Raw genomic sequence first — 17527 nt, forward strand, 5'->3', positions numbered from 1 at the left:
GATAAAATTAGTCAATTGCATAAAGAATTAAATAGGCTACTGCGAAAAATTTCAACCAAAATTACGGAAGTTCCGGAGAAAATTAAATATATATATATATATTTTACAATAAAGCTCAAAGTTGAATGTCCGAATAAAAATTGAGATACTCTACGTATAATATGATGTAAATAATGATAATGGAAATGAAAAAAAGTCTGATGAATGCTTCTACACACACAGTTTTCTACAAAAATACGAGTTAAAAGTACCCAAAGTGAAAAACAAGTCCTAGACGAGACGTCTTGAGAGAAAGAGTTAAAATAGAAAACACTTGATCTACCGAGCTGTGAAGTCGATGAGGTCGATTTCGAAGTCGAGAGGTGAAAATTCGATTTATTGCATAAAAGTTTGAAAAGCTTTTTTTTTTTTTATTTTCGCGCCTACATTCGACATATGTGATTGTTTCCTCCAAGTTGGGTCAGAAATTCCATTGTTTAGGCCAGTGGTTTACGAGCTCCATGACCAGACCAGTAAAATGAAATTAATCAGAAAATTTAGTCAATGAATAAAAAAAAGATGCCCAAGAGGCATAAAAAAAATAGCCCTTTTTCTCTTCAAAAGGTTTCTTTGAGTCAAAAAATTTCTAGAAACCCCCCTGGTTTGAAGTGTGCGAGTGGCAGTGAATTGAAATATTATGGAAAAGGAGAAGAGATGATAGAGTAAAAATAAGTCGTGGGAGAAATGACAGAGGATCGCAACTAAACCATTAAAAAATAGATATTAAATTTTGAGTTAGTTTGGTAGATAAATTTAAGGATTTAAATTTGTTATTAAGGATTAAGGAGTCAAATTTGGGAATCTATCAATAGCACATTTTGAAATATTACGATAAAAAGCCATAACTTTGTTTTTAACATCATATGAAACAAGTGTTTCTGTGATGAACAATGTTGGAAATAAAAACCGATTACAGAATGCTGGGAAGAAGATTAAAAGGGTTCCTGTCCAAAATATTTTTCAAATTTTCAAGCTCAGATAGCTAGTAAAGTTGTTTCAGGAATTTCGATTATTTGTTTATCACAAAAGCAATAATCGATGATGAAAAATTCATGGTTAGTAGTTGTTGTTAATACTGTAATTAAATAGTAGAAAGTGTAATTTAAGTGTGTGACGCGGAAGTTCAACTGTAAGTTCAAGTGCTCCGCGGAATAAAAAAAAGTTGAAAATAAAATTGCTCTGGCTTTTGATTTTCAGCTCGATTGCTTCTTAAGAATTATAGTCATTAAAATGAAACAAAATTCAGTGCAAGTAACTGCAGTCGAATCCCGTTATAACGAACGCCATGAGACCGGAGGAATCACTTCGTTAAAACGAAATTTCGTTATAAATTAATTCCAGGTTATCTAGCATTGTTCCTATGTAAACTTATTAGGGGGATTAGAAAAGTGTTCGTTAAAACTAGATTTTTGCTATAACGGTATTCGTTAAAACGAGATTCGATTGTATTAATTGGAAATTTTTTTACCTAGTTGCTCTTAATATGGAAAAATGCCTCATGCATAATAAATGTACAATATAAATATATAAATACCAAATGTTTCAATACAAATACAATTCCTACAATAGTGGTTCAGTGATTGAATATCGTGTCTTACAGAATTTAAAAACATTTCAATATCGTCTAGTGGCAAGTCCAAAGAAGTCATTTTTTTTCGAATTCAGTATTACACGTGCTGTTTGAGAACATGTGGTCAGTATTGGAAATCCCGACACCGACACTATTGATGGAGTTCAGTCACGAATGTTCGGAACAAAAACTAAATGTGAAATCGATAATTGTTGCATATGCGTTGAGATGCTGCTGCTGGTGGTGTATATATACGGGTATAAAGTACATTTGAGTTTCCATCCTTCTGTCGTACACGAACCACTCTGATGGTTGTTGTGGAGGGCTTCCATATTGCTACTAACTACAAAGATAATATGATGTCTGCCCTGTCTCACTAACTCTTGGAGGTCGCCCGTGATCCTTGCGTGGAACTCAATCATAAAATATTAGATGCCACCGTCATCTCTTCAGAGTATCTTCCATGGTGGCTGAAACGAGAGAAACAAAGAAAAATCAATAGTCATGCAAGATTGCTAGATGTTTCAGTTATTGTGATGCTGATACTGTATATATTATTCAATAATGACAATGCAAATAATAGCCTACTGTAGTAAGCCTATAGCCTTCGTAAAGTATAGTGTTTGAAAATCGATAAAATTCAAATGTGACTACTCGTGTCCTTCCTTTCAATGGTGCATTTATATTCGATCTACGACAGTGAAACCTCGATATAACGGCATTCTGCGAACCAAGAAAAAATATCGGTGCAGAAGTGTTATCGTTAAATCGAGCAGTAGCCTACATTATCATCACATGCCGTCAAATTTATGTTGTTGCCATCTCTTTTGAATTGGCGTTTTAGTGCAGTGAGTGAAACGCATTTATCAGTAGCTACATATTTACTCCTAGGAAAAAATTCTAATTGTTAGGTTGATGAATAAAAAGTTTAGTTTGTTGCTTAACTCTGTAAAAGTAGTTTACCATACCACACCTTTGTGTACGACACCGAAAGGAGCAATACCGGCACCTTCATTAACACTTTCGATGACCATGTAGTAGTGCAAAAATATCGATGCTATTTAACGTCCATGAAGGAATAAAAAATAACTAAAAAGAAACGTAACAAAACTTTAATTGAAGGGGATTTCGAGCGGTATATGAAAAAAATCTCGTGGCAGAGTGGTTTCAAAATCCCCTAAAAATAATATTATACTGGGGTTTATCGCAGTAAAGGATATCTCTGTATCGGGAGGAGTTTTACATTAGACTATAAGCAATCCCAAACAAGATTTGAAAAAATATCGTTGTGCGTTGTAGCAAGGTTTCACTGTCTAAATGATCGATCCGTATTCGCGAAAATATTGCCGTTTTAAGTTCATGAAAACTCACTGCAAATCAAATGGTAGGATTTCAGAAATTCGTGGAAGCATTTACAACTCGAAAAATCTGTTTTCCATAGAATTGATATCCATCCAAGTTAATATTGTCCATCTGTACGAGACTTCTGAGTTGATAATTTCAATAGTTTGCCATTATTTTACGAATACACACGAAACACCTTTATTCAGCTAATTCTGATGCGTAGACCTATTCAATTACGGTTATTTCTTGCGTATAATTCACAAACAAAATGTCATTACTTTGAGAAAAAATATCGCAGAAAGAAAGGTGCAAATAATACGCACTAAGATATGCTTTTCTTAAAGCAGTCCGACAATTACGCAGGAGAATACCCGAATATGTCGATATAGGCATAAATTGGTATTTTAAGACATAATCGTTTGTCAAAATGAATATACAAGATTCATTGAAAGACTGGTTATTTATGGAGATGAAGATTACAAGGAAGAAAATTCATCTCTGCCCCAACGGGGACTCTAACCCCGGTCTCTCACTTGCCGGACGAGTGCTCTACCATCTAAGCTTAATATAATAATAATTGTTATAATATTCTGTCTGCTTCCATAGCTCAGATGGTAGAACACTCGAGAGAACAAGGTTCGAGTCCCCGTCGGGCAGAGATGAATTTTCTTCGCTGTTATTTTAATCTCCACAAATAACCAGTCCCAATCTTGTATTAACAACTGCAGAGGGCATTTATATACAAAATGAATATGCCCATAACGAGAATACGTAAGGGGGGCTCTTCCTTATGTATTTGTATAACTAAAGCGTGAGAATCTAAAGGCGATAAACAGATGATGAACTTGATTATTCAGAGTTATTCATCTTCTATTAGTTTTTTTTTCCCCCTCATGGATGGAATGAGATTACAATTTCCTTCAGAGATATAAAAATTAATCAAATATATATATATATATATATATATATATATATCTGTTATCTACCATAGTATTTTCGATGCGTTTTTGCTCGCTCATTTTTTGAATACATTGAATTTTATTTTCGCGGAAATCAATAAGGCTGCAGTTGGTCTCACACTCCGTATTGTCATAATTATTCAAGCTCAATATTTCTGCTTCTGATGGTGTGCACGACAGGTAATTTAAATTTGATTCGTGAAAATAATAATGAGATTTAACCATGTGAGGAGTATGAATCACATGGATAGATGATAAATAAAACGTGCTTAAAATGTGTCGAGCTTGTGATAATATGAGATGCCAAATAATTCGTTATTTTATCTAGTGATAATGTCAGTTGAATTATTTCACGTAGTTTCCGGATACACCCATCCCCCGGGAAAGCTTCGATATCTCTCTGAGATGGGAAGCGGGGTGTGTCCGGTCCTTCAATGTTCAATGTATTTTCCTGGAGGCTCCTGAATTTCTACCCTATCTCCCGGACTCTCGAAAAATTCTTTTATGTCCTGAATTTCGCTCGTGATTGTGAAAAATCCCTACATTTAGGAAAAAAATTATTCCTCAAGAATTTACCAAAAGGAAAAAAAACAACTGCTGCTTCATAAGCGTTCTGTAAATACAGTATATATATATAGTCGTCATTTCATCAAATCACAAAAAATATTTCATTTTTTGGGAGAAACAATATTCGCCAATCAGCAAGCGTGAAAATCCGGCCTTTCGAAATTCAAAATTGGCACGATCGCAGGTATCTGCTTCATCCATATGTCCCGTTTCGGGCCCGACGGAGATTTTTTGGTTTGCGAGGTAATTTACCCAAGGACTTTAACCTACTGGTTGGCCATGATTGGCGATGACTTGCACGGTGTTATGTCTTTTCCAACGAGAAAAGATCCCCAAATTTTCCCTTTTACTAATGAAAAATTCCTGAAATGTTTTAAAAGATTCCTTTTACATTTATTTTTGTACAGAATTTAGATCCGTGCGAAAACCTCCTCTAAATTTGGCAGCTATGTAATATTATAAATAAGGCTATGCAATTTGAAATCTATTGTAATGTGAAAATGGGTTAAATTAAAAATTCACAATATTTTCTCAATGCAACTTCATGTTGGAATAAGGATTGATTTATCTTTTACAAAATCCAGGGAAAATAATCAATCAATGCAGTAAAAAATAATCTTTCAAAGTTGCTAAATCATGTTTTTAAATTGTGTATTTTGTATTTCTTAATCTATAAGGGCAAACAACTTACAAAAAATATTTTCATGCAAATGACTTCTACACCTTTTTCATCTAAGCAATTTTAATTAATTATATCCATCACCATAGTTGATCACTAATAGAAAAAAAAAGCATTGTTTTGCTCTAAAAAAAATGTAGAACATGCGTCCATCAATGATGAAGAGATTGTGTGAGAAATTGGCCAGTTTTTTTACACCATATTTAACACATGGATAGAAAAACACTCTGGTAAGCAACTAAAGTGTCCATGAACTTCATTATTCATTGTTGCAGTCGCTCATTCTTCATTTTACCACATTCATACCAATTTATTGTAAAATACTGAATTTACCGTGTTATGTTAAATAGTCAATCTCATAATTTTTATCATTTTAATTTTGATAGCGTCTATGCAACGATACAGAATAAGAACATTATAATTCATTACGAGCTGTGTTTTCAATATAATACACGCGTAGGTATTGAAATTCATTGTTACGTGCCTTGAGCTGCTTCTATATGAAAATTAAGTAAGTAATTGACTTTTAATTATACGTCCCGGTCTGATTATATTTCTTACGCGATACACACTTCACAAAAAATAACTGTTTAACACTAAAAATAACTCTTACAACCATTTCTGGGTTATTTTTGTTCGTGCAATGTTTAATAGGTGCTGAGAGAATAAATGCGCTTTTAAACATCAAACACACCTGATCAAACAAATGGATTAATGTTGAAAAGATACGGATTTTTTTTTTTAATCCTAACAAAGCTAAATGTCAAATCTGAGAAATGTGGCTGTGAATGTCACTTGGCTTACCTCTGCGTGAAAAATTCGCATATCTTCTATGAATGCGTCCAGAAATAACAAGATAACCACGGAAAGTAGGCACGTTCGTCGTGTATACATTTGGTTGGATGGGTTATCATAAGTGTACACAGATCATCAATCCTCTTTTATGAAAAATGTTTCCAATCGAACTTCCATTCGTTGCTTTGCTTTTCGTATTCTTCTGTGTTAAAACAAATAAATTAGCTTCAGGAGCTTAAAAAGCGAATTTATGTAGCTTATACATAGAAAAATCATAAAAATAGCAGACATGATATTCTAAAAGAAAGCATACATAATTATTGCTTTTCAAAAAATTATTTCCAATATGTTTAATAATTACCACACTGATATGATATAACTAAATAACCATAAAATATATATATATATATATATATATATATATATATATATTTACATTTTTCATAATCCTTGCAAAATATTCACTGTAATTTTTTTATTCCTGTATCTTTGCATATTTTTGTTCATGCTTCTTTGAGCTTATAATCTTAATATATTTTTTCTAATATTTGTATTTTTAACATTTTTTCATTGTCTTTTTTTCGTTCAACATGTTTGTGAGAAGGCAGGAGTCGGGGAACGAGGGTTGGCATTTTTTAATGCTTTTAGGCATAGCCATTCTTCAGAAACACCTACACTTTTCGAACCATGCTTGGGGTTCTCTCCGATGAAGACCCACTGCATAGGTTCTATATTTTACTCTAATAAAATTCAATTATTTTTTCCTTTTTCTAAAAATAATTCTTTTTTGTATATATATATTTTTGAAAGGACAAGTAAGCAGCACTATCGCTTTTGTCATTCAAAAGTATATACTGTGTGTCATTCATTCATATACTTTTTCACTACCTTTTCATTTTTTATCTTCATTTCCCTTGTATTTTTATCCTACTATATATATATATTTTTTTTTAATTATACTATGGAATACACTTTTCTTGTTTGTTAAGTCCTATAATTTTTCATATTCATAATTTAAACACATAATTTTTTTACTTCACAAAGCGAAGAATCGATTTTTGAATTGGAACAGATATAATGGTGCCGTTGCTATGGTTGCTATGATAGAAATAGGTGATAAGGAGACTTCATTATTCAAATTTCGTGGGCTTATTTTTGAAACAGAATTGAATTAATTGTTCGTCCATGCTTGGTCTCATTTTCAAAAAGGTCTCTTCGCGTTCTCCTAAAGTCATTCTTCCGCTTTTTCGAGGCTTAGTTCGTCCTGGAATGGAGTATGCTGTAAGGTTTTGGAGACCATACCTACAGAGGGACATAGACTTGGTTGAAGGGGTGCAGAGAAGAGCTACGCGTGTCCTTATTGGCACACAGGGCTTGAGTTATGAAGAAAGACTTCATTTTTTGAATATGTTTACATTGGATGAACGCAGGTGTCGAGGAGATATGATCGAAGTGTTCAAAATTTTCAATGGGATGGATAGGATGGACCATGAACTTTTAGTACACCGCCAATCGACTGCTTTTACAAGGGGACACCAGTATCGATTGGTGAGGGACAATGCAAGGTTATGGTGTCGCAGGGAATTTTTCTCCAATAGGGTTGTTAATAAATGGAATAGCTTACCCCCGGAGGTAGTAAATTGTAACACAATTGACACGTTTAAAAAGAAATACGATAAACATGTTGGGGTAAATCGAGAAGCTATCCATTCTTAGAATAAGACAACCATAAGTATTCTTTATGGGCATTGTATAATATTTTATCATGTGTATATATTGTTTGTAATTTGTGTTAATTGCATTTTTAATTGGGTTGCTGTATTTTTGAAACATATGACAACCATATTTTTATGGGCATCTTTTTATCAGCCACCTCGTTGGGCATTTTGCCTGTTGTGGCGTTGTATTTGTATTTGTATTTGTATTTGTATAAATACTTAATAAAGACTTCATTAAAGACAGTTGAAGAAATACTTCGTTATTCAAATTTTTTTGTACTTCTAAATTTGCAACAGCCTCAAATTTGCCCATAAATACACTCAATTTAACTAGAAAAATAGGTGCCTATTTTTTTTTAGCAAATGATGCAATATATATAGTAATGGTCAGAGTCAACATTTCTTAAACATTTCAATTTGTGGAAGATTTAGTTCTAAATAAGTGTAGAATAGGGAAATGTGACGGAAAATAATTTAAAAAAAATTTACCATCTGCTCACATCCTTTATCTCCTTTATCATTCATTCTTTTCGATTGCATTTAAAGCTAATTAACGAAGTCAAAAAATAATTCTGCACTTTATTGATCAAAAATTAAGTATATTAAAAAGAATTCAGGAACAATTATTCTATTTGTAAGTTTCTTGCATATGATATAAATTCTTTGAATACGAAATTTTAAAGTTAGATACTTCCGTTTTTCTTCGCCCATTCACTTTAGCGCTTTCGTTTACAAAACATAATTTTGGACGCTTGCTAAGTTATTTTTTAACATTTAAATGCGCACATACGTGCAAAGCATTTTTTAAACTCTCAGTGGTGATATTCCACAAATAAACTTATGATTTCATGAATATGTTTTGGACAAAAATGGTAGGAAAAGAAAGTACGGCGTACTACCACATTTATGTATAGTGGATCCCACTTATAACGCTTTCCTCAAAACACCACCATGAAAAACGTTGTAAGTAGGAAAATGGGAAATATCGACGAGTATTTATTTATTTGAAGAAAATGCGGTGATGGGATTTGACATAGGAGACGACTCGACTGATGCTACAAACAAAATCAGAAATTGAAGTAAAATCTATAGTACCCTATTTGATAGAAGGTTGTTCCAATCTATAATTGTTCGGGGAAGGGGGAACTAAATTCGGGCGTTACAAGCGGAATTCACTAGATTCAAATACTGTATTTAAATAGAAGACAAGCGTCAGCTGTTTCATCCACTTCTGGCGGGTGTGAATGAAATGGAGGCGCCGGCCATATAGACTACAATGTATATCTTATTCCGGCGTGATTGCTTATTCTGAACATTAATGAGATTGGTATATTTATATAGATTGGATAAATTCAATTCTAGATTCCGCCATATACAAGACAAGATTATTGTGCAATTATCTATATAAGGACAATAGTACGATTTCGGACTGATTAACTGTGGACGGTGTTATTATCAATCACAATTTTTATTCCAGATTGTTATTATTATTATTGTGTGTGTGTGTATATATATATATACTGTGGTACTTACGGTTACGGTTCACAAAACCATGGCCCCCCACATGGGGTGGGCTGACAAGTCTCCAGCCCTGGGGCCCGGTGTGATTTTAATCATTTTTTTGTTTTTTCCGCTATAAATTCATCATAAAGGGGCCCCGTGAAAGTTTGGTCGGGGGGGCACCCGTAAAAGATCCCAGCCTAGGGGCCCTGCTTCAGGATGTGGGGGCCATGCAAAAAACACTACATGCAATTTGCAATTATATTCACTATATGCAATATAATTATTGCATTATTTTCTTTATTGCATGTTTTCTTGTGAAAAAACGCATTGTATTTCAGTTCAATTCTTCTTAGACTGCATATTTTGGGACGTCTGTTACTTCTACTCACTGAAAATATTAATTTTTTTTTTTGTATTTTTGATATAACACATGCATTATACACACCATGAATGCATGTTGAAAAAAAATATATACTCTCACAGGCAAATCAATAAATAATTCTTCGGGTAGTATTTTCAAAAACGGGTACTAAAAAAACATTTAGATAGTATCGAGAGAGACAGCTATTTTCTTTCTAATCTTTTTTTTAAGATTTTTTTTTCCTGTTCTTTTGACTTCTTAGAACTGAGAAAGAAGTATTGCCGGTTTTTTCTGCTTATTCATCTACTTGCTCATGCGAGAGAATATAGACATGGAGCAAGAGAGAGAGACTGGCACAACTGGCTTATTTCTATACTATTTAGGATAAAAGAAGAATTGATAAAAAAAAATATATATATATAACGTATTTTCTTTTAAGAAGAGAGAAGCTTCACAGGCTGGATTGGATCCTGTGGGGTTCCCAAAGTGATTTATATTCCTAATATTTAATGCTAGCGGACTTCCTTGTGTGTTGCTTCCCATGGACATGCGCCGCGGGCTCCCCGAACGTAAATTAGAATAACCATCCCTGAATGTGTCAGATAGGGAATCCATTTATAAATAAATAAAACACTAGGGTGATGTGTGTTTCGTTTTTATTTCTTACTTTTTTTTTTTAAATGAATAGAAGAGAATTATATATTCTCTTGTAAAGCAGCGTTTTATAGGATCGGCGCAATAAAAAAAAATAAGAAGATCAAGAGCTTCGGGCCGCGTATTAATCTCGAAATCTTCACCTCCATGATTTTGATGTACGTTCATGCGCGTTGAAGAGGGTCCATTTAAAAATCTTAATGGCTGTTTGCCTGTCGTCAAAGGCTATTTCGGAATTCATATGTTATGTTCTTTCTCCACGCAATATATGGATGCGGGCTTCCAGCACGTAAGAAAGACGTGACTTGAGGTTTATACCTGTAACGAGCGAGTCTTGTTTTTCGATGATGTCTTTTATAGATCACGCTTTCGGGATTCTTTTCTTTAAAGACTTGAGTAACTCAAAGTTTTGAGTATACGAAGTGCTTCTACATCTTTTTGATCATATATATTTTTAAAAGATTTAGAGTTTACGTTTAATGTAAATTGAGAAGAAAAGAAAGTTATGTTATAAGTTATATGAGAAAGTTAAGTTATGTAAGTACGTTTATTACTTACAATTTAACGTGTAAAATGTCTTCTCCCGTTATGATTGTGCATTCCTGATATTGTATTTATAATTGATATTGCATTGAATTTCTTATATTCAATTATTTGTAAATTAGTTATTGAAGTTGTCTTTCCGAATTTGTTATGAATCTCAGCTAATGAATTTTTTTAGTTTTCAGGATCTTATAGTTATAATTTTTTAAAAATTATTTAAGGATCTGATGAATTATTGAAGGGTTCAATAAATTATAGTGAATAGTTCTCTAGAATCTGATATATTTCAGAATTGTTGAAAAAGCTAGTAATTTTTTAACTATTCGAGGATTTGATAATTTTTGATTTGTTGAAGGGTCTGATGAAAATTTCATTGAATTATTTATGGATCTGAATTCTTTTTAATTGTTCGAGGATCCAAATTTTTTTAAGTTACTGGAGGATCAGATTTTTTTTTTAATTGTTCGATGATTTTATTATTATAGATTGTTATTATAGATGATTTTATTATTATATTTATTAATAATTTTCAATTATTATTGTTTTTTAAATTGTTCGGGACTGGAATTATTTTTAGATACTTCGATTATTATCGGATAGATTTTTTTTGATATTTCGATTATTATCGGATAGATTTTTTTAGATATTTCGATTATTATCGGATAGATTTTTTAGATATTTCGATTATTATCGGATAGATTTTTTTTAGATATTTCGATTATTATCGAATAGATTTTTTAGATATTTCGATTATTATCGGATAGATTTTTTAGATATTTCGATTATTATCGGAAAATTTTTTTAGATATTTCGATTATGGAATAGATTTTTTTAGATACAATTAGACAATGAACTATCCGGCCTAATGTGGCGAAAGTCCGGATAATGGCTGGATAGCAAAAACCCTGATAAGCCGGAGCTCTCACTACCTATGCCACCCGATACCATTAAAAATCACCCTTCTTAAACCAAAACCCCTCTTATTGATATTTTCTAACCACTAAATACAAGCCAGTATGTCTACTTTATAAATGTTTGTTATACGTCCATATCAGTGGTTCCCAAAGTGGGCAATATCGCCCCTGGGGGAGGGCGATAAAATGGTGCAAGGGGAGGTAGAAGCTATGGGTTTAGTATAGGATCCTATGAGCTGACTTGAGTTGTGGGTGATGGGAATAAAATTTTTCTAAAGAAGGGGGGGGGGCGATGGAACAAAAAGTTTGGGAGACTGGTCTATACTGTGGAATACTGTAGAATAGCGTAAGCAGGACTATATTTTTTTTGGGGGGGGGGGATTCAGTTTTTGTTAATTGTTTCCCAGTATTTTCTTTTTTACTGCAAAAGTACACCATAATCAAGGGCCCCCCCCTCCTCCCGGCGTACGCCTACGGTATTGTACGTTTTAACAATTTATTACAAAAAAAAGTCCAAAAATTGAAATATTGTTTCCATTTTAAATAAATTTCAAATTCATAAATTTGATAATGCCCAACTTAATTGCAGGTAATGTAAAATTATGTAAACGGTGCAGTATGGATACGTAAACTTTTGAAATAAACAAAATATTAATGTGTAGACTTAATTCTAACCAAAAATTATTCTTTTTTTTACTGTTCATTGACAAATGATTACACACATTAATAACACTTGGAACGCCTCGGCAAAGTAAATTATTCCTCATTTTATCACGGACAATTATCATCATTCAACTAAGCCGGATAGTCTAGTCTAGTGAATTTCGTTTATTATCCGATAGATTTTCTAAATTTTTTTAAGATCTTATAGATTTCAAGTCATCCAAAAATTTTATGAGAGGGAAACTGAATTTTCAAAACTGTGATATGAAGGATATTTTATAATTTTTAGATTATTCACCAGCTTGACTGAAAAATTTTGAATTTTCCAAGATCTGATCATTTTTCAAATTAGTCAATTGTTACATGAATTTAAAATTAATCAGTGAGATCTGGTGATATTTTCTAAAGCTCAATAACTTGATTTTTTTTTTCAATTTAAGCTTAAATAGTCTTAATAGCTTTAATACCGTTGATCCCGCTTATAACGTTCCCACTTGGAACGTTTTCCCGCTCAGTAAGACTTATTTTCGTGCTCCGAACTCATTCTTATTTACATGCCTCGTTCAAGCGTTTTCCTACTTGCAACGTTTTTTCATGACGGTTTATTGAAAAACGTTACAAGCGGGATCCATCAACGATAAATTTTTGAATTGCCTATTTGATAAATTTTTGAATTGCCTATTTGATAAATTTTCTAATTGCCTATTTGATAAATTTTTGAATTGCCTATTTGATAAATTTTTGAATTGCCTATTTGATAAATTTTTGAATTGCCTATTTGATAAATTTTCTAATTGCCTATTTGATAAATTTTCTAATTGCCTATTTGATAAATTTTTGAATTGCCTATTTGATAAATTTTTGAATTGCCTATTTGATAAATTTTCTAATTGCCTATTTGATAAATTTTCTAATTGCCTATTTGATAAATTTTCTAATTGCCTATTTGATAAATTTTTGAATTGCTTGAGGATTTGATAAATTTTTGAATTGCTTGAGGATTTGATAAATTTTTGAATGTGCTCAATTCTCTCTGAAAAATTTTGTTTCCTCAAGAATCAGGTAAATGTCGAAGGTAAATTTTCGAGTTGCGCAATGATCTGAGAAATTTATGAATCGTTTGAAGATTTGATAAATTTTCGGGATGCTCAAGAATCTTGTAAATTTTCAATTTGCTCAAGGATCTGATTTATTGCTTTTAGGGATAGATTCGTCGTTAAGAAAAATTATATTTCGCAAAGGAGAAATCGGAAGAAACAATCGGTAAATTCGAAACGTGAGCATGATTATCTACGAAATTTCAAGGTGACATTTTCTTCCTGCTAGAAGTTCAAAACCCTCGCTTTTAATCCGTTTCAAGTCCTCCGGTTTTTTTTTACGTTTTTTTTTCTTCTTGGAAGTCAAACATGTTCATGGAATACGTAGATGCTCCAAGCTGAAAAGCATTTTCACCTCGTCCCGTTGGTGGGAAGTGAAACATCTCGTCTCACCCTCCCTAGTCTTGTATCCAGAGCGGTTCTTTTTGAACATCAAAGACACCATCCATTTATAACCTTAGAAAAAATTTATTGCCTCCCCAGTAAGAGGGTATATACGGCAGAAAAGAGGGAACAGACACCAGAGGCAAATTTTTTTTTTTTTTTTTTTTTTGCCTGGAAGAATTCCAGGTCCCCGAATAGCTGTGACGGAGCCAATAATACCCTGTGCTCTGGTGACAAATGTTAAGAAGGGACAGTAGTGTATGTGTGTGTATATGGGATATTTTTAAGAGAAAAAGATATATCTTGCAGGCCGTATTTCCTGTCTAACGACGCTACTCCATCATTCACACCTAATCTCTAGAATTTATGTTGCTGTAGGTTCCATGTCTTTCTCTCTGTAGCCTGTCTGATCCGAGAGGATAAAAGTCTGTTTTCTTCTGTATGCATTTTTATCTTTTTTTTTCTTAAGAAGCTTGCTCCTTAGCAATAGAAGAAAACAGAAATTTTCAAAACATACTTCCGGTTTTGGAGATAGATGCATGTGATTCTTATAAGTACATTGTTTGGTAATAAAAATAGCCTGGTACTTGTGGAGGAAATATCATTATAATGTATAGCAGTTTTTTCTTGGGCATGACATTTTTACTTGAAGAAGAAAAAAAAATTCTATCATACCTTCAGAATGGATAGAGATGTAAATCAAATGATTCTGTTTTATCATCTGGGGAATCTTCTATGGTTTGAAACCTATGAAATTCGAGAGAATATTGGTAAATTTATTATTTCTTTATTCTTTACATAAAAGAAAGTATGGATATTGTAGAATGGAAAACGTAAGAAACCTACGGACTACTTTGCCTGTAAATTGTCAGTCAAAAAAATGATTCACTGAAACCAGATTATTTTTTGACAGCATAAAAAGAAGGATTGAAATTTTGTTTTGAAACCAAATTTTTCACTCATTGGTGTCATAAAGCATGATGTTTGATAGCGGAATGAAATAAACGTTACGGATATACTGTAGAAGATATTTATTTGAATGAGACAATAAGAGAGAAGAATTTATTCGTACTGTATTTAAAAATATGTATATTATCTAAGCCATGGGTTCTTAACATGCGAGTCGCGACCCAAACTTGGTGACCAAACTGGTGAACCATGCTTGGGTCGCATGGGTTCCTGAGATGAGTCGTACGATTTCGCTTACAGTTCAGATATGAATCCATTAATTGCACCAATGGAATAATCTACTAAATAATTTATTGCTCCACAAGTTTCATAGGCCCATTTCAACGATTTAGGTGACCTGGGCTGCGACAGACATTTTTGGGGCCCCTCATTGAGCCATGATTTAATCTATAAAATTTTGGGAGGGGAAGTTAGCTCCAAAATGGTACTATATTACAGAATGCCTCGGAAATGCTGAAATATATCTAGGCCTACATGAAAGTATGAGGACATTAAACAATCATTAATAAAAATTAAAACATGATGAAAATTTGAAATTACAGAACAACATAATTCCAGAATTTGTGAAAAGCATTTTCATAATACAGTGTATGAAAAATTATTCCAGAATGATGGAAAATAATTCTAAAATTGATGAGAAAGACAAAAAATTATTGAATGAAACAATTCTATAATTTGAGAGTTATTTTCCATTAAATAAGGAAAACAATTGAAAATTGACAAATATAATAAATACTAGAAAATAAAGAATTTATGAAAGAAATAATTTCAGAACTTAATAAAGAAATAACCACTGGGATAATAACTAGAAGCTAGAAGAATAAATAACTAGGGAGTTGACTTCTGACTGTGCAGGTCTGGGTTCGAATCCCGGGTCGGGCATGGATGTCTACTAACACTAACAAATCCCTGGACAGATCGTAACGATCTCTTGGGAATACGTGCTGATCACGTTATTATTTAAAAATAAATAAATAACTTCAGAATTTAGTAAAGGCCTTTAATAATTTGGGGGGGGGGGACCCTCTGTGTTAGATTCTGGGTCTGGGCACAAAACCTGTTAGTCCAACTATTAAGACGCCTTTGACTGTTGTCATCAATTTCGAAAACTAATCATTTTGTTAAACAGAAATATTCAATAAGGATTTTCAAATTAAAAATAGTCCAACAGGTCGGGGAGTTTATCATGTTGCTTTTTGGGTCGGGGCTGAAAAATGTTAAGAACCTCTGATCTGAGACATTCAGACCAGCATTGCCGTACGCGGGGGGGGGGGGGGGGGGGGGAGAATTATAGTGTTATTTTACAGGAAAAAACGTAACCCCCCCCCCCTTCAGAATAAAAAAAAATTTAACCCCCCCCCCCTCGCCGAGAAAATTCTGTGTACGCTTATGCAGACAAGTGATTTCTTAATTTTAAATTACGTAATAATAGTAATAATGACATGGTTTTCAAACCATTATTCTCAAACAGATTAGAAGGTGGCATAAAAAAACGATTTTATATTGGCTGCAGTATAATTATTTGATACACACTATCAATTTATTTTTTCTATATCGTTCTTTTGTTACCACAGTTATCAATTGATACGCTAATCTTCATTGATTTATTCTCTAACAACTACATTTCCACTCACGATTTAGTTGAGAAACATTTTTCTGTCGACGGTGACGTAATTATCGATCAGATTTCTTTTGAAATTTCCGAATTAAATCCGTTTTCAAGAAATGTAGTTCATTTACTTTCTTTTGCCCTCAGACAAAACATTTAAAATGTTTTCATACAGGGGCTGTGAGTAACAGCACACAAACACAAGATAAACAAACATAAAAAGAGACATAATGCCCAATTCTGACTCGAACGCGAAAGACCACTCGAAAGCATTTAAATATACCGTATTTTATCAGATTAATGAAATGTTGCATTTCTTGACGAAAAACTCGGCGTCTAAAGAAAAAGTTATCGGGAAAATTTTTTTTTTTGGTTTTCAACGTAATGTCTCTTAAACACAATACGTAATTAGTTTTTCCAGATTCAAATTTAACTTTATTTTAGTGATCAGTTTTCCTGTTTATTTTGAGATAAAAACGTATATTTGAATAGATAATACTTACTGAATACTTGGAAAAAATTCTGAACAATTCAAATACGATTTAGGTTGTTTATATTACTGTTTTAATGAGCATAATCAATCTTGGATAGTGGTTTTTGAAACGGACATAAACTGAGGCCAGTGTTTCTCTAAGTGTGCGTAGCGGCTCCTAATGACGTCGCGGTGAGCTGAAGATATCGATTTGTGTGCGTATGTACACCTTGAATAGGTTCTTTTATATGGGAAAATACCTATCAAAGTATTCTGGGGAGCCGCATGTGAACCATGAATTGGATAAAGGATAAAAGTTAATAAAAGTTGATAAAAGCTTGAGAACCATTAACTTAGGTGACGCGCCAGTATTAGCGTCGGAGGTCTCCAAAATCATGTTTTTGAGATGAAGCACCGCGTGAGATGAGCGCAAAAAAATGGCGCATGTAGTGCACGATATATTTTTCAATTTATGATCGATCATAAATTCTTTTGTTATTTCGATAATAATTCTAATTAATAAATGACATAATCACATTTGCTTTTCTGGTATGAGTTTCGCCTGAATTCCATCAACACAAAAAGGTTGTAGTATAAGTTTACGATAACGATCTCACTTCCGTCATACAATTTTTCTAGACACATTTCTTATAGTCTTAGTGGTTTCAATCAATAATATTTTTATTA

At 32.8% G+C, this 17527-nt stretch overlaps 1 long non-coding RNA gene across 1 annotated transcript in view; it reads right to left on the bottom strand.

Moving 5' to 3' along the window:
* Nucleotides 1-874: 874 nt before the first annotated feature.
* Nucleotides 875-17527, bottom strand: part of LOC149086721 (uncharacterized) — a 39114-nt gene continuing 22461 nt past the window's right edge. Inside the window, exons 4-6 of the long non-coding RNA XR_016192511.1 lie at nucleotides 14466-14537; nucleotides 5963-6155; nucleotides 875-2079 (exon numbers count right to left, since the gene is read on the bottom strand). This is a non-coding gene — a long non-coding RNA (uncharacterized LOC149086721). The remainder of the gene's footprint in view (nucleotides 2080-5962; nucleotides 6156-14465; nucleotides 14538-17527) is intronic.

This window comes from Pholcus phalangioides, unplaced genomic scaffold (genome assembly GCF_987345545.1).
Source record: "Pholcus phalangioides strain wild (caught in Gottingen) unplaced genomic scaffold, Ppha-v1.0 ptg000004l_1, whole genome shotgun sequence".
In the NCBI taxonomy this organism is placed as follows: domain Eukaryota; kingdom Metazoa; phylum Arthropoda; class Arachnida; order Araneae; family Pholcidae; genus Pholcus; species Pholcus phalangioides.